At 31.4% G+C, this 16,358-nt stretch overlaps 1 protein-coding gene across 2 annotated transcripts in view; it reads left to right on the top strand.

Moving 5' to 3' along the window:
- Positions 1 to 209: 209 nt before the first annotated feature.
- The window catches only part of LOC148617804 (brother of CDO-like), an 82,963-nt gene continuing 66,814 nt past the window's right edge, over positions 210 to 16,358 (top strand). Inside the window, exon 1 of one of the 2 annotated variants that reach the window (XM_088585374.1) lies at positions 210 to 231. The gene's annotated coding sequence lies outside the window, so the exon portion shown is untranslated. Of the gene's footprint in view, positions 331 to 16,358 lie in introns of both variants that reach the window. The other variant, XM_088585372.1, reaches the window with a different exon arrangement.

Genomic DNA, 16,358 nt, shown 5'->3' with positions numbered 1-16,358 from the left:
CTCATTTCTCATCGTGTTTGTGTCAACACTTATTTAAATATAATAAATTATATTTTTCATTGAACAATTGTCGTGGTTGGGTGAACGGCTATAGCCTTTGAGTATAGAGCTATTTTTCTCTGTCATAATGTTTTGGTACGCCCCAGTGGGCCGACCGAAGTTATAAGATACAGCCATACAAAATGGATAGCATAGGTTCTTGATGGGCATGTGAGTTTACAGAAATTTTCTGTGAGCATTAACTGTCAGATTTTATGACTTTTAGTGGATTTTTTGACTTTTAAAGCTTTTTTGTGGATAAATCTTAATTTTTTGTTTCTTGATTAAGTGGTAAGTAAAATTATTGTCATTTCTATTTGCATCATAAGTTAAAATCCAGGTACTTTTTGTTTACCTGTATTGTCCATCTGAAATAATAGGTGAAAATGACGAGAGCAACAGCTACTGTTTATTGTACATCTTCACCCTCGTACATATCATAATTCACGATAATAACTGAAATATTTAAACCTTTCTTGAAGGTAGTTTTTCTCTTCTGTATACACAATACTCTCATTGTACAGGCAGGTTTATGAAAAGAAACTGTAACCACTAATTATTAAAATAGCTCATATTTTCATTTTAATGGCTCTCTAGTCTCAGGTTTAAAATTCATGTATTAAAGGTCTGTAAATTTTGCAACTTAATTGTTTGGCATATTTTACTTTAATATTTGCTCTATTTTACCATTTTATCTATATTGTGGAAAAGACAGAGTACAAACTTATAAATGATAACTCCATAAGTTTGTTGCTCCATAAAACAAATTTTATGTGTTTTTTATCTGTAACATGTGGCTAAGTGTGAAACCTATAGGTATTAGTGTAGAAACAAACTAACATGTATTTTATAGTTTGCAACATCTTTTATTTTAATTTTATCCTCTTAATTTCCTATCATAATGATCTGTCGTGATAAAATTGAAAAATGTTCCTAGTTATATTGCATTTTCGCAATTCCTTTCTTTATGTTTTGCACATTCTTTCAATTTCTTTAAATTCTTAGTTTTTTTTGCAATCAGCATGAATGATAAAAGTGAAGATTCAGGAAATTCATTTTTTTTATAAACCATGATTTTTGTCTCTTTAAACTGTGTTGAATAGTCCTTTGTCATAGCAAATGTATTTTAGGCACAGTGCATGAGGGAAATTTTAGTTATTATATGAAAGGTACTCAGATTTTTCAATTTTTTTTTCAAGCACTAAAATCTGCAAATGATACCATTATTCATGGAATGATGTGTATATGTTATTTTTTAGATAGTGTTTAAAATATATATAGATAAAAATGTGTTAAGTATGAGATAAAAATAAACAAAAAGTCAGAAATCATTGAAGTCTTACAAATATAAGTTTTGTAAATTTGTTGAAATTTTGTTTCTTTGGGTCCTAGATATATAATATATAGTAAAATTCTCAGGTAGTGACTTCAAATATCAACTGTGGTATATTTATGATATGTACAATGAAATAATCTGGGAAAACTAATGTCTGTTTCATAAGTGAATAATGATTGTTGACTAAAAAATAACAGTATCATATAGCTGAAATGTACATTTTTGAAAATGAACAGAAATAAATGAAAGTATGGAAACATTCGACCCTTTCAAATATGAAATGTAGGATGGATGTTTTGGTAACAGGTATGCTTGGGGCAATACACAATACAACATTGGTCCTTGTCACTCTATTTAACAAGTACATAATTAAGACATGGACTTGTCTGTGATTTATTCTGGTAGCAGGAAAATATATTTTAATTCTTTTTTTGGTTCTGGCTGACAAATGACATAAAGACAGACAAGTATCATGCTATGTATGAACCATGATGAAGATTTTTATACTGCTACTCAATATGAAGTTTAAGAGAATAAAATGTTAATTTTTTTGTTTTCAATGGAAGAGTTACTGTATCTTGTTTTTTTGTTAATTGTCCTAAAAATTTTTCAATGACCTTTCGTTATAAGAAGGATATTATTTTCCTGCCTGTCACTTCTTAGTTTTCTGTGGAAGAAATGGGGAATGAGATGTAAACAAACATTTTATGAGAGGAAAAGAATATTTTCATACAGTTGTCAAAAACAAAAAGTAATTTCAGTGAACTTTCGAAAAACTCTTTTGAGAGTATAACTTATAAACTTTGACCATTAAAAGTGCATATGCAACTGTAACTATAAATAGAAAACAAACAAAACAGTAAAAGAAAAGAATTCCTTTCTTCCTCAGCAGTTACAGTAATAAAATATCCAAAGTATCTGCTATAATACTTTTCAAGAAAACTATCAGCCTTTGAAATAAATATAAAATCTATTCATAAGAAGATTTCATCAAATTACAAAGATCTATTATTTCTGCATCTCTCATTAGTGCGGTGCAGAAAACTTAAATTCGACAGTTCAGGAGAAGAGCGTGAAAAATCATATTAGACCAAACAGTGTCATGCATTTTAAATTTTTGTTTATGAGCATTAAAGATGAAAGATGGAATTTAAATTTCTGTTTTATTGATGGTGTTTAAATCTGTTTCTACAACACAATGTTGGGTTTATACTTGGAGGACAATTCCTGTCCTGTGTATCCTAACATTCAATGGGACTTGCTAACGATAAATCTATTTTTTCTCAGTTTGATATCTCCATGACTTTAAAGGAAATGTGATCCATCAATTCATTGTCTATAGAAAGTTTAGGATTTGCCTGTTGTGTTCAGCGTCATTTGTCTTAAATTAAAAATATATTTGGGACATTTCATTGCAACATTTTACCTCACTATAAATTATTTATTTGTCCTGAAAAATCATTAGTTTTTATAGATCAAGTCAAGATGTTGGAAAGAATTTAAGTAGCTGTCTTTGTAAGAATCATACAAAATCTGAAAAATTTGATACGCCCCAAAAAAGGCTACATATTTTCATTTTTGTAATTAAGTTGTTTTATGGGTCTATACTATGAAATGTGTAAATATTCATTCAAATCTGCCTGCTCTTAGGAGATAATTGACATTGAAAATACAGTAGATTCTATTGTATTTGAGTGCCATTTACAGAGTTATCTCCCTTAATTTTGAAATCTACAGTATATTCTATATAATTTTTATCTCCTAAGAGCACAGGTTATATAACAAACCACATGTTTATTTCTGTTTACTATGGCATTTCAAACAAAATATCAAAAATAAAAATATGTAGGCTTTTTACCCATGAATTTTACATATTTTGCATGATCCTTAGCTGGAGTGCTACTTAATTTTACAGAGTACTTTATTTGTGGTCTCTGTAAGTTCATTGGTCAATGAACTCTATCTTTACATGAAGTACAATTCTTATTAGGTCATGTTGCAGGTCATAAGATTAGTTCCTTTTTATCAAAAAAAAAAATGTTTTTGGTTGTTATTTTGATTGGTGGGTTGAAATTTACGAAATAAAAAGCTTAAAATTAAACCCCCTTTGCATTATAATCAAGGGCCGTAGCACATTTACTGTGACCATGCACCACTTGTCCTCTTGGATGTTAAAGGCAAAATTTCAGTTATCGGGTATGACTACTAATACTTCTGTACATACATGGATTTAGGGAGAGGGAGGGGGTCATGCTCAAAAAAGTGTAGTTGGTTATAAAGAAAAAACTTTAAACCGCTCAAGTACCCCGATTTCAGAATATCTGGATCCACCTCCACTCTTGAACTTCATATAGTAGGCCTGTACACATGATTTTCCATAGGGGGTGCAAACTTCTTAGTTCATAAAAAATGTTTACTTTAATATTCACAGATGTTGAATCAATACCACAAGTTTAATACATGTAGCGCTAGTTGGTTTTCAAATGGGGTGTGGTTGCACTCCCCCTCTCTTTTGTATGGGCCTGTGTAGAATACTGAGACTGTTAGTATTATAGACCATTGGCTATTGTGTATAGAAGGAAAGCTGTTGAAGGCTTCGAATTGTATATTGAATGTTAAAGAATACCCTTGCAGGTTTCCTTTATTTATAGTCTCTTTCTTAGATGTTCTTGGTATACTCTTTAATAGGTTGTTAGAGTTACAAAATTTGTACTTATGAAATAAAATTGAAGTTACTGGTCAAGAAAAATACTGGTTTTTTGTGGGGAGGATGTTAGAAAAAGAATTATGGGGAAAGTTAGTCTTATTCTTGGCATTACACAACATGAGAAAGTCATAAAATTAAATAATGGCATTAAAATTTACATCATAAGAGTAAAAAATAAACCAAATCAGTATTGAATTGTCAATATGGTATAGAGCACTATGTAATATTGAATTTTAGAGATTTGTTTTGGATCGAATCAACAAAGTTTAGATAAAAACCCTATAAAATCTGAATCAATGAACTTTGAAAATAATAGAAAACCTGTGTTCCACAGCATGAATCTTCCTAAGATCTTTTCCACTCACATTAACTTCAAAAATTCATTAACTACTGAAATGAAACTATAGACGATTGATAAAACAGTTGAGGAATTGCAAAGTAAAAGACCCTATTACACTGTAGTTTACCCAATTATACCCTATCGGATCATTAACTTTTCTAAAACATGATTTTTTTATGTAGAGTTTGAGTATTTGATATTGGTAAATGTTATAACCAAGCTGTCGCTATCAGCTTAGAAGTTTCAATGATTTAATGACTTTCTGATCAGATTTAATTTAAATTTGGTATAATGGCTTAGGCATTGTTATACAGGAGTATTTGCAAACAACCTTGAATTTTCAGTCTGGTAAATGCGGAAGTTTGAATCCTGAGCTTTTCTTTACCTTTGGATAAGAATTAGACTAAGTATAGACAATTCAGTGGCTATAGAAAATTTTATGATTGATTTTTTTTCTGCAGCAGCTTAGTAGTCCTAGATATAGCTTAAGGAGGTAGACCTAGGGTAAGGGACATAAATCTTAAAATCAGTTATATGTTTGTATCATATTCAATTTCAACAAAGCCTATCAAGCTTTTATTTGAAACAGAATAAAAACAGTCCAAGTTACTTTGATTTGATATAAAATGCTGAATACAAACATTCCAATGATTTGTAAGAGTTGTGTCCCTTATGCTAGGTCTACCTTCTTCAGAAAGAGTAGTTTATTTACATAGACATAGAGCATTTTAAACTAAACAAATTTAGGAGGTTATGGAATTAAGTCCACTCATCTCTGACACTAGTAAAATCTTGAGCTTAATTTAAAGACAATCTTTCAAAATATTGTTTTTTTTTCTGATTTATTAACATTGCCTTTACTGTTATCAAATTCTTAAATGTACAGTTCGTGGTCTGTGGTCATATCTCACTAATGGTCCCGGTCATTTAGGGGCTGTTTCTGTCATGATCTAGTGGTCATATCTCACTAATGGTCCCGGTCATTTAGGGGCTGTTTCTGTCATGATCTAGTGGTCATATCTCACTAATGGTCCCGGTCATTTAGGGGCTTTTTCTGTCATGATCTAGTGGTCATATCTCACTAATGGTCCCGGTCATTTAGGGGCTGTTTCTGTCATGATCTAGTGGTCATATCTCACTAATGGTCCCGGTCATTTAGGGGCTGTTTCTGTCATGATCTAGTGGTCATATCTCACTAATGGTCCCGGTCATTTAGGGGCTGTTTCTGTCATGATCTAGTGGTCATATTTTGGTCACTAAGTGCTTATTTGTGTAGAGACAGGTGATTAATGATACTTTATAGTAGGTGTAAAATGATCTGTCTTTTTTGTCAAAATATGGCGTATTAGACATTATTTATTTTCTGGACTTCAGTTTTCACCTTTAAAATGACAGACCATATTGATCTATGAGTTTGCAAATTTTTTTTATATTTCTTTCTTGTCATTTTAAGTAATACTATTGGTCACCTTTCTTAGTGCCTTTTTTATATCACACGATTTAAGAAAACATAAAATTAATACTATTAACATCAGTAGCTACCAGATTGCTTGACCGAAGATATTAGACCAGTTGACCGAATCAATTGAAAGGGAAAATGGATCATGTTTCCAAATTTGACATGGACGACTATTGTAATTTGTATAAATTGTCACTCCCATCGCGGAATTAATTACTCACTTGCTGGTGGATACAATAAGAATTGTCAGATCTCAAAAACCCTCAATTTCTGAACTAGAATTGACAGAGAAGATCGGGTTCTTGAAGATTATCTAATTTCTGCCACAATACAAGTTTATTGCATTACCAAAAAAGAAAATATTGTTATGACTTTGAGAGCAGGGGGAGACAACCTTGTGAGTGTCTGAGTAGCAATCAAATGGGGTCTTTTATGTTTGTATTATACGATTGTCAAGATTTTGTGATGGACTTTAATATGGTCTTGTTAGTGTCATCCTAGTCTTGTTTTGCTTTCTATTGAATGGCTGTTAATGTTGACTTTTCCTAAGACCAGTACCTGTCACTGCTTTTCATGGGTGCCGTAACCTTCAACCTTCTTCTGGGTCTTTTTGTTAAAGTGGTTAAAGTTTGTGCATTTACCTTAAAGACAAGTTTCGAATTGTAATGATATTATATTTGGATTTGGTATTTGATAAGCAATTGTGTTAGGCTTTTAGGTTCATCTTTGCAGTTTTGTGAAAACATATTGATAAGTTGGTCTTTTATCTTTTACCCCTATATGAGCTGTAAAGATTGGGATAATTTCCTTGTTGAAATACAATGCATCAATTACGGGTTCCTGAAACCACTTTTAGCTTTCTAAAAAGTATTGAAAAGCGTTTTGACCTTTTATAACTAACATTCTTTTAAGTATTTGATATGTTTTAATACTATCATATTACTATTTTGTTTTATGAGGAGTTTTAAGCAATGATTGTTAACTGAGCACTTAACAAAATACCTAATAAAATTCCTCATAAAACCATCACAGTATATGTATACTACTACTAGTTAAAATAAGCTTTTTAAAATGGTATTCTATGTACTTGGGTATATACTCAAGAAAAAAAAACAACTAGTGTATATGAATGGCAGAAGGAAAATGTTTTTTTAGCTACTAAATAGACTCTTTTTCAATTAACAATAAGCAGGTTCTTAAAGTAGTTTTGGTCATTATAATAAAAGTTCAACTTCTGTAACTTGTAATGATCATGTACACTATTTCATCCATAAACCTAAGTTTTCCCTTATTTCCCCTATGCCTGAAAAGTTTAGTTGATTAAATTAAAATAAAAATGAAACCCCCTCCCCCTTTTTATGCCAGTAATTAGCCCCTTTTTCAGAGTTTCTGGGTCGTCCACTGATCATGTTGTACTGGAAGTATTTGAAAATTTGGTAGTCAAAGCATTGTCAAATTAGGCTTTGGTTCATTTCAGGAGTGTCTTACCCTTCCAAGCTTTAATCAATTTGTGAAACAAAGTTAAAGCTGAGCAGTATAAAGATCTTGAGGACACTATTCATTTACCATATGCTGTGACATTTTACAATCTAGGCCTAGTCCCTCTTAAAATATACCAAATTGAACTTTTTTCATGCCTTTCTTAACTAGGAATTCACCCAATCAGTATCTTTTTAACTTGAATTTCAACCAAACAGATAACATAAAATTGAAAATTTCGGTTTCAGGACATACAATTTTTTGTATATATCTATACCAGATCTTTTGATGGTTTATATGAACTTGTGATAAAAGCCTCCAAGGTAAAATTCAGTAAATGATAGAAGATGTAAAATTGTCATAAATTGACACAATATAGGTCATCAAAAACCACTAAAATTACTTTATTAAACTATTATCCTCTCCTTCTTGTTATATGCTTTGTTTATATTTTATGTCAGATATAAATCTGATTTCTCTGTTTAAAATTGTTTGGTATGAATTGGTAATGAAGTAGAAGTTGAATTTCTTGGCCTTCTGTGCTAATGTGGGCCTTAGTGGTCATGTAACTTACTGAGATGCTTGAATAAACCAGTGCTGTAAGGCTAGTGACCCAATATTGTTAACTATAATGTTTGTGTTTAGGCCATTCCAAGTTCATTATTAGCATTTTCTGAAGGTTTTCTGAGGTACACAGATATGACAGGACTTTTATAACATGCGTAACATGGGGGTTACTGTATTGGTACATACATCCAGGAGTCTAAATTTACTTTCAAGAACGGAAGGTCCTGAACTGTATAAAATTTAAAATCAGTGGTCCACTTGATCAAACTAAAATGTCAGTGAATATAGTTAAAAGTCACAAACCTGGGTAAATTGAATTTCAAAGGTCTTGGGTCAGAAATTCAGGGTCCCGGACCTTGGACCAATGCAAAATTATTTTGATCCCCTTACATCAGTTGAACATTTGCAAATGACAGTGGTTTGGTTGGAAAGTTTTTTGTTTTGAACATTAGTGAACAACTAGAAATTAAATTACCAGTAAATATCTGAAATTTATTTGGAAAAAAAATGTAAAAGATATGTTTTGTAAAAATGGTTTAAAATTGTGTGATGTCTTTGCAAGACCATAAGTCCTGTTATTATGAGTTGCAGGCCTTTGAAAACATATCAAACACAAACAATAAATTTGGCCTGACAAATGTAATGTAGATCTTTCAATGGCATGACACGTAAATATATTTACTACAAAGAATATTAAATTATATTTATTACTTTGTAATTTCATATATCAAAAAGAAAAAAAACTATGTGATAACTTGAAAGAAAAAGAAATATGAAAACTAGGTAAGACAATTGTATTTTTTATTAGTGTCGCCACGGAAGTAATGAAGAATGAAAAAATCCTCTTCATTCAGATACCATACACGCCACTTATTAAAAGATGTTTATAATATGCACATGCACTTTGACCTCAAACCTATTTTAGAGATTTAAAACTGAATTTTTTTTTTGTTCAGTAGTAAATCTTGACATTATATTTATCTCTAGCATTGTCATCACTCCGGATCAAAGTTATTATTGTAGAAAATCTGGTCACATGATATCTCATTGTCCATTGTTTACGACACCAGAAGAACAGAGATTTCTTTCATAGTTTTTGTTCGTTATACTGTTTAAAAATTTGTTAGAAATAGTTCACATGGACATAGATGGAGGAAAGTTGGGGTTTATTAAATATGGTTTTGCATTTTTCCAAAATTCTTTTTTTTTTTAAAAAATGTGATCTATTAGGCAGTGAAAACTGGATTATTTGTGTCAGTTTCTGCTACCCTTTCATTTCAGTGTTTTTTTAAAATATTTTATGCCATGAAAACTTGGTAGGATTATGGATTAGAAGAATTCTTTTTCCATATTATTTTCTTTTCCTAAATTTTTGGGGTATTTTTTTAGTTTTTCCCATCATCTTTTTTACATTGCTTTGTTTTTCAATGATCAAAATGGACATTATTATTCATTTAGTTGAAATAGATCTTGTTTCCCTTTAAAGTAGATGCACAATTGTTGACAGTTGCTGGCCACCCACATTCATCATGCTGACCAATGCAACTAAAATCTAATTTCTAAAATGTCAACCTAGTTGTTATGGCAATGGTGTTTTGTTGTAAGGGTCATGCTATACAATGGGACAATGACAGGGGCATGCTGTTTGACATTTAACTTTTGTTATTGAAACTGAAAGCCCTCTGATTAAAGGTCATGCTAGCTGTCCAGTTTCACTAGTGTTGCCAAGTTTGACACATGTTCTCAGTGCAAAGTATTCACAGTGAATGTATTACGTGTATAATTTTATGAATAAAGTATAAAATGTGGAAATACTGCTTTTAACATATTTTGAGTACTCTGAGTTTCCAAAGTATGAGAGATAGATGCATTACTTTTTTGTAACTATTATTACAAGTCAATGAGTTTATGTCAATTTTTTTATTGGTTGTCATAGTTTGATACTGAGGTGTATGGTCCATAAGTTTTTTTCAAGAAATACATAGAGTTGTCTTAGTGTCAAAGGAAGACAGAATTAATGGTCACACACATAAGAATGTTTTTTTTTTGTGACTAAAGATTTGTTTTCAAGTTCCAGGTCTGATATGTGATAATCTTAGATTAATTTATTTGTTAGTTCAAAAGGTCTTTGCATTAAATGAACAGAGACAGGGGAAGTAATTAAGATACAGTGCTTTAATATTTATAACTTGCTGATGTATTCTAATAAGTGTCCAGTGCAAAGTTTATGATGATCTGTAATTTATTCGGGACAGGCTATGCTCTGTGTTTTATCAATTATCTTGGGAGTTGAATTTGACTAAACCTGCTTCCAGTTATTTAATATGAGAGATACTGTTTGACTTTAATTGCATTTTTACACAATTTGTTGAGATTTTACAAATTCTTTGCTACTGAAACAATAACTTCTAAGCTTATCTCTAATGTTAGTTAAGGCTCTCATCACTTCTATGGATGAGCAACGCCTCTTTTGATAGATTGCAAAGGGAAGTAATTTATGATATCTCTGTGTTGATGCTAGTGTCACCTAATTGTTTATTGTTTGTTAACTCAGTATGATAGTACTTATACTTGTTATCTGGTAAGGAATAAGTCAAAGGTCATTTGGCAGCATGACCAGTGTCTTGCCAGGAAACAGAAACAGTTCATCTCCTAGAGTATACAAGTTTACCCCAGTTAGTAGTGGGTTTTGTGGTGTTTTTTTGAAATGTCTCTTTTTTTATATTTGATGTGTTGTATAATTTGTTCTTTTCCTTTACTAATGGTGATTCCTCTTGTGTCTTTTCTAAAGGTTCCTTTTTATTACCTTTAGTACTGCTGCTTTGTGAATCACAGGTCAGATGCAGGTTGGGGTTTTTGAGTTTTTTTTTTTTTTTAAGGTCTTAGAGTATTTAGGGTATGCTTACTGACCAAGGCCAATCTTTCAATTTCTTCAGTATGAATTCTCTACTTGGCTTTCTGTAGGTTCCTAGGATCAGATAGTAAGCATCCTTCTTACCAGTATTTTTTCTGCATTAAAATGGCCTAGTATTTAATTATTCATGCTAAAATAGTGTTATTTCACTTTAAGTGTATGAGTTGTACTTAAGGTGAAAAGTGAGTCCCCTTTTAAAATTTAAATTTATGATGACAATCTTAGTTTAAGCATATTTTCAGAATGACATTTTTAACTGTCACTCTGTGGAGTGAGGATATTTGGGAGTGTTATCACGTACAAATCTGTCATCACAAAGGACTAGGTGCAGTTAAAACAATTTTTTGGTTCCTTCATATCAGTGCAGACAAACTGAAAATTGTGCCTTATGTTTTGTTTCTCTTGCAAAAACTCATAGAATTTGCCTTAAAATTTTGCATTTGTTTTGCCATTTTCGACTTTGGTCGGCAATCTTGATATTGGCTATAATGAAACATGAAAATACACATTGTTCCCATTTTGTAGATACTATTTTCAGTTAGATACCCATTGCAAGTGTAGCAAAGTTTAAAAAGTTGGAAGAAATTCCTTATATGTGGTTGATATTGTGCAAATCAAAATGAAAAAAAAAATTGTGCAGTTTCATATTTAATATTCGAAGAATATATTACAGTATAATATTTGATCTTATGATCAGCCTTCATAGTCAACTTTTCAGTTCACAGGCCTGAAAGACATTTTTGGAATTTTATTTAGTGGCTGTTGGCCTGTGGTGGCTTAATCTGTGTGCCCAACCATTATTTTCACAAGCCTTGGGCATCAAACTACTGCTTATTTTTAAAATACAGTGTATATATTATAATGGGACTTTTACTTAAATTTTTCTGCTTATTTTTTGTCCTTTCCCCAATTAAGCATTTGTTACTGGATTTGAATCTGTTAGCCACATGTGTGGGAACGTGCACACCAGCATTATTTCCAAGATTTTAAAATTTGCTATGCCAATTTTTGTAACCAAGACTAACCCCTAATTTAATCAATTACAGATAAATAGGATGCCTCTACAAGAAATTGATGCTAATTGGAAAGCTGCCTTCGTGTTGTATCCTCATTATATTCAAACATACTGACTACAAAACTATAATCGTGATGCGCTATATCAGAAAATGAACAATTTGTAATCTCTCGGCTGTGTTTATATTTTTAGACATCGTATACCTCTGATGCGTTCTCTCAGTGTTTGTACTCAATTACTCTTAAATAAAAATTGTGCAATATTTTCGCATATGTTACAAGATTTTGAGGAGTGCATGAAAGAAATATGAATCATGCTATTCCAGTTGTTACATTATTAAGTTACCCTAACACCAAACTTTCCATCAATTAATTATGTTCTAATTAAGAAGTATGTGTATTTAATTGTTCAATTTTTAACAAATTCAATTCCATTAATTTATTGCTATCATCAAATGGTTGTTTGGCTGTGTTAAAGTGGTGATAAAGTTATTCTTAGAGTAAAATTTGAATAAGAATTGGTACTTATTAGTTTTCATTGGAGATGTGGTGCACTCAATTAAATTCCCAAGTCAGCCCTGACCATCAGTCATTCTGACTAGAATAACACCTAGGACCCAATCTTTTATATTTCAATTAATTAGCTTACCGTTTTGACTGTGGTAGTCGACCTATTTTCGAGGTAGAAAAACTCAATAATATGAACTGTTTATTTTTCACTTTAGATGGTTTAGTACCAGTCTATTTTCATTTAGGTGCGCTTGATTTGCTCCTCATTACCTTCTCGGTTGCCTGGGGTCAAGTATTTGATGACTGTTAGATAATGACTGTGCTAGTTTTCACACATGTAATCTGCAATAACTGTAAGCCATACTGATGTGTTAAGATCAGGCTAAACAATCTTGACTTTAATGGGATCACAAATGCAAACTTAATTTGTCATTTATTGTCTATAGTCTGTTTCAGAATTAGATCTTGTGTCACTTTTCAAATTCTTGTTAATTTTTTAACATAGATTATGTTGACTGTCTCAAATAGTGTAATACAGTATGGTGTTAAAACTATATAGGTGATCCATCAACAGTCTTCAGATGTTTGCATATTGCATAATTTTCTCATGGTTTGCTCGTTTGCAGATGGCGTAATAGGTACCCTTGACCCATCTTTATTTTTAGGAAAAATGTTTACATAGGCCAACATCAATAGCTTTTGTAGGGGACTTAAATTTGTAACAGAAGCCCTTTTTACACTTAGTTTGATGTATAATAAGCTCTCACAGAAAGTAGGCTATTTGAATGCATGATCAGGTCACTGTATTCTGTCCTAGATTAACCAGAAACTATTCACCAAAATCTTACCCTGGGGTACAGTCTTTGACCTCTTGTGTTAAGCCTTTTATCACTCTACCATTTTCCTCAATACTTTATTCCTGTCTTTTAGCATTTCATTTATATTATTTAGGGATGAAGCAAGTTCCTACCTTTTTGTAAAATGATATTTGACCCATTGAAGAACTGTTTACCTCTGACCTCTTTGGAATATGGTCTGTTACTACCATAGATAGTTTTATTCTTTGAGATATTATTCTCTCAAAAACTTCATTTAGAAAAGGACAAAATATCACTTGACAATTTGAATTAATTCATGTTATCTCTCTGTCACTTAGCCCTTTTTGGCTCTTGTGATTGCTCTATTTTATGAGCACAACTGTCTTCATGTGTTATTCTATCTGAAAAATTCCAAGATTCCTTTTTCATTCAAGTGCTTATATTACAGCATCTTTTCTTCACGATCAAGCATTCTTTCAATGTCTGAAGCAATTGCTGTTGCGTAACCACAAAGCATGTTCTTGTTGTAATCTTGTTGATCATATATATAAAGTTTCATTAGTTATTTTACTTGTGTAGCTATTCTGTCAGATTATGATTTTTGTTATGGTTTTACAGCGTTTATACTGACGTTTATGTGCTTTTTATTGAAATTGAGCTATAGTCTATTTCAAACTTGTAATTTTTATGCATGATTTGTGCAAGTAACTATGGCTGTTGGGTCAAAATATTAATATTGAATGGGATATTCTGTAATTACAAAGGTGTCAACCTCTGAAATAGGATTGGGCCAGGTGAGATATTTCTTTTTATTATTTAAAAACATGAATGGACATCATGTACAAGAATGGAAAAGTATATTTCTTGACTATCAGGTCTGCTTTAATGATGTATATGTTATAACTGTAGTTTACCCAAGTAAGAATTTATAACTTTAAATAATGTGCTAGCTCTCAGTATCAACAGACTCCAGAAACTTAGCTCTCAGTATCAACAGACTGCAGTAAATAATGTGCTAGCTCTCAGGATCAACAGACTGCAGTAAATAATGTGCTAGCTCTCAGTATCAAAAGATTGCAGTAAATAATGTGCTAGCTCTCAGTATCAACAGACTGCAGTAAATAATGTGCTAGCTCTCAGGATCAACAGACTGCAGTAAATAATGTGCTAGCTCTCAGTATCAAAAGATTGCAGTAAATAATGTGCTAGCTCTCAGTATCAAAAGATTGCAGTAAATAATGTGCTAGCTCTCAGTATCAACAGACTGCAGTAAATAACACTTGGACACATTACTTGTGTCATCACTTTATTTTCAATATGCTGAATTCTTGGCATATAAGAAATGACTACCAACTAAAAATAAAAACGGCTAAGTTTAAGTGCACTTGGGATAAGTTTTTTTTGAAATTTAGTGTTTCTTTTATGTTCTAGATCAAAGAATAATGAGAAAACATATATGTGAGAGGTAAAATTCAACTGTGATAGTGGCCAGATATTGAAGCTATAATCTTTGGAACTTGTTAGCTTCATTAGTACCTTATTGTTTACATGCTGGTTTTTTGAACATTAGTATGGTCATAATGTTCCTTGCTATCTGTAAATGTTCTCTTTAAGATATGCTTTTAGGTAAACGAAGAAGTTATTTAATGAAAAAATCATGGTTCAAATATTTCCACCAGAAGAGTTTTCTATTTTTGTTTACCTATTCTAGCAGTTTGGTGTAACATTATAAAGTTCGAGTAGTCTCATCAGAAGTAGCACACTTCTTATAATATTTAATAATATCCTAATTATATGTATTTTCTGCCCAGAACCGAGTCAGAATCTTGGCACATGGTATAATTTTCAATACATGAAGATGAAACACCAAAGAATTATAAAAGGTTAAATTGGAAATCATCCGTGGTTCCTTACTTCTTGTGTGAAGATGAAATTCTGTCAGAGGCTTATTACATCTTAGTACAAGTGTTGCATGTCCACGAAAGTAGTTCTCTCAAGTGTAAATCATAGCTTGATGTTGAAACATATTGTTGACATGTGTGTTTAGTTTTCTTTTGATTGACGTTTCATACATTATGTAATAGTGTTGATTTCATCCTCCAACTTTCTGAATTAGAGGGGTGCACGTACATATGACAACAAAAGCATATTACATGAGACATTATAAAAGACAAATTACTGTTAAAGTGTTTATTTCGGGACATTTTGTGTGTAGCTGAAATGGTTGGAACTGTTATTTTGGATGCTTCTATTAGTTCAATATTATATTTAAACAGGAATGGCCTCTTTAAGCAAGATAATTCTGAGTAATACGTCAGTGGCATAGTAAAAAGTGCTGCCAACTAAGGCACTAGACTTGCCACTAACTTAGAATGATTGAGTGCTATCTTAACATATAAAATTAAAGAACGTGATGTTTTTGCAATATTTTAGATATCTTGCATAGTCACAGATATAATTGTTATTGTTTTATCTCCTAATGTGAAACTTCTGGCAAAATATGTGTTTTCAATAACTACTTTAGTTGATATCCTTTTCAGGCATGCATCCAATGATTCTGTAAAGGGAGCAGAAAAATGGGGAGTCATTAATTTTTTTTTTATTCCAAAGAAAAAAGTTAAAAGAAAAAAATGTGCTATTTTGCAGAATCTGTGCACAATGTTTACTGCAGTCTGTCAAGTGACTCCTAATTTTCCTAATTATTCCTGATTTTTCCTGATTTTGGGTAATTCCTGATTTTTTCCTGAATTTTCCAGAGAAACTCCTGATAACTCCTGATTTTGAACCTTTGCATCACAAAAAAAAATTGCTGAAATATTTACATATTTCATAGTGTTATAAAAGTAAAACTGAATGTATATTGCATAAAATGATATTGTCTATTGATGGGATTGCTATTTAACATTAAAATTGTGACTTTATTAAGTATTTTAATCAAAGTGTTGCTTCTCAAATTACTACAATTCTAGTAAGCTCTTAGAGGGGTGGAAGGTGGCCATTTTCATGGAATTTTTTATTATTACATTACTTTTTATGTTAAAAAATTCCTGATAACCTCCTGATTTTAAGAAAGTTATTTTCTGATTTCCTACATTTTTGGACCTAAAAAGTGCCTGATAGACTGTTTTCTGTCATAGCTTGAATATTACATTCTTACAGATACAGCTAAAATGAC

This window comes from Perna viridis, chromosome 5 (genome assembly GCF_037379345.1).
Source record: "Perna viridis isolate PV_CMFRI_1.1 ecotype Kerala chromosome 5, ASM3737934v1, whole genome shotgun sequence".
Classification (NCBI taxonomy): domain Eukaryota; kingdom Metazoa; phylum Mollusca; class Bivalvia; order Mytilida; family Mytilidae; genus Perna; species Perna viridis.
Note: the sequence above shows the minus strand (reverse complement) of the source record. Positions and strands in the feature narration are given on the sequence as shown.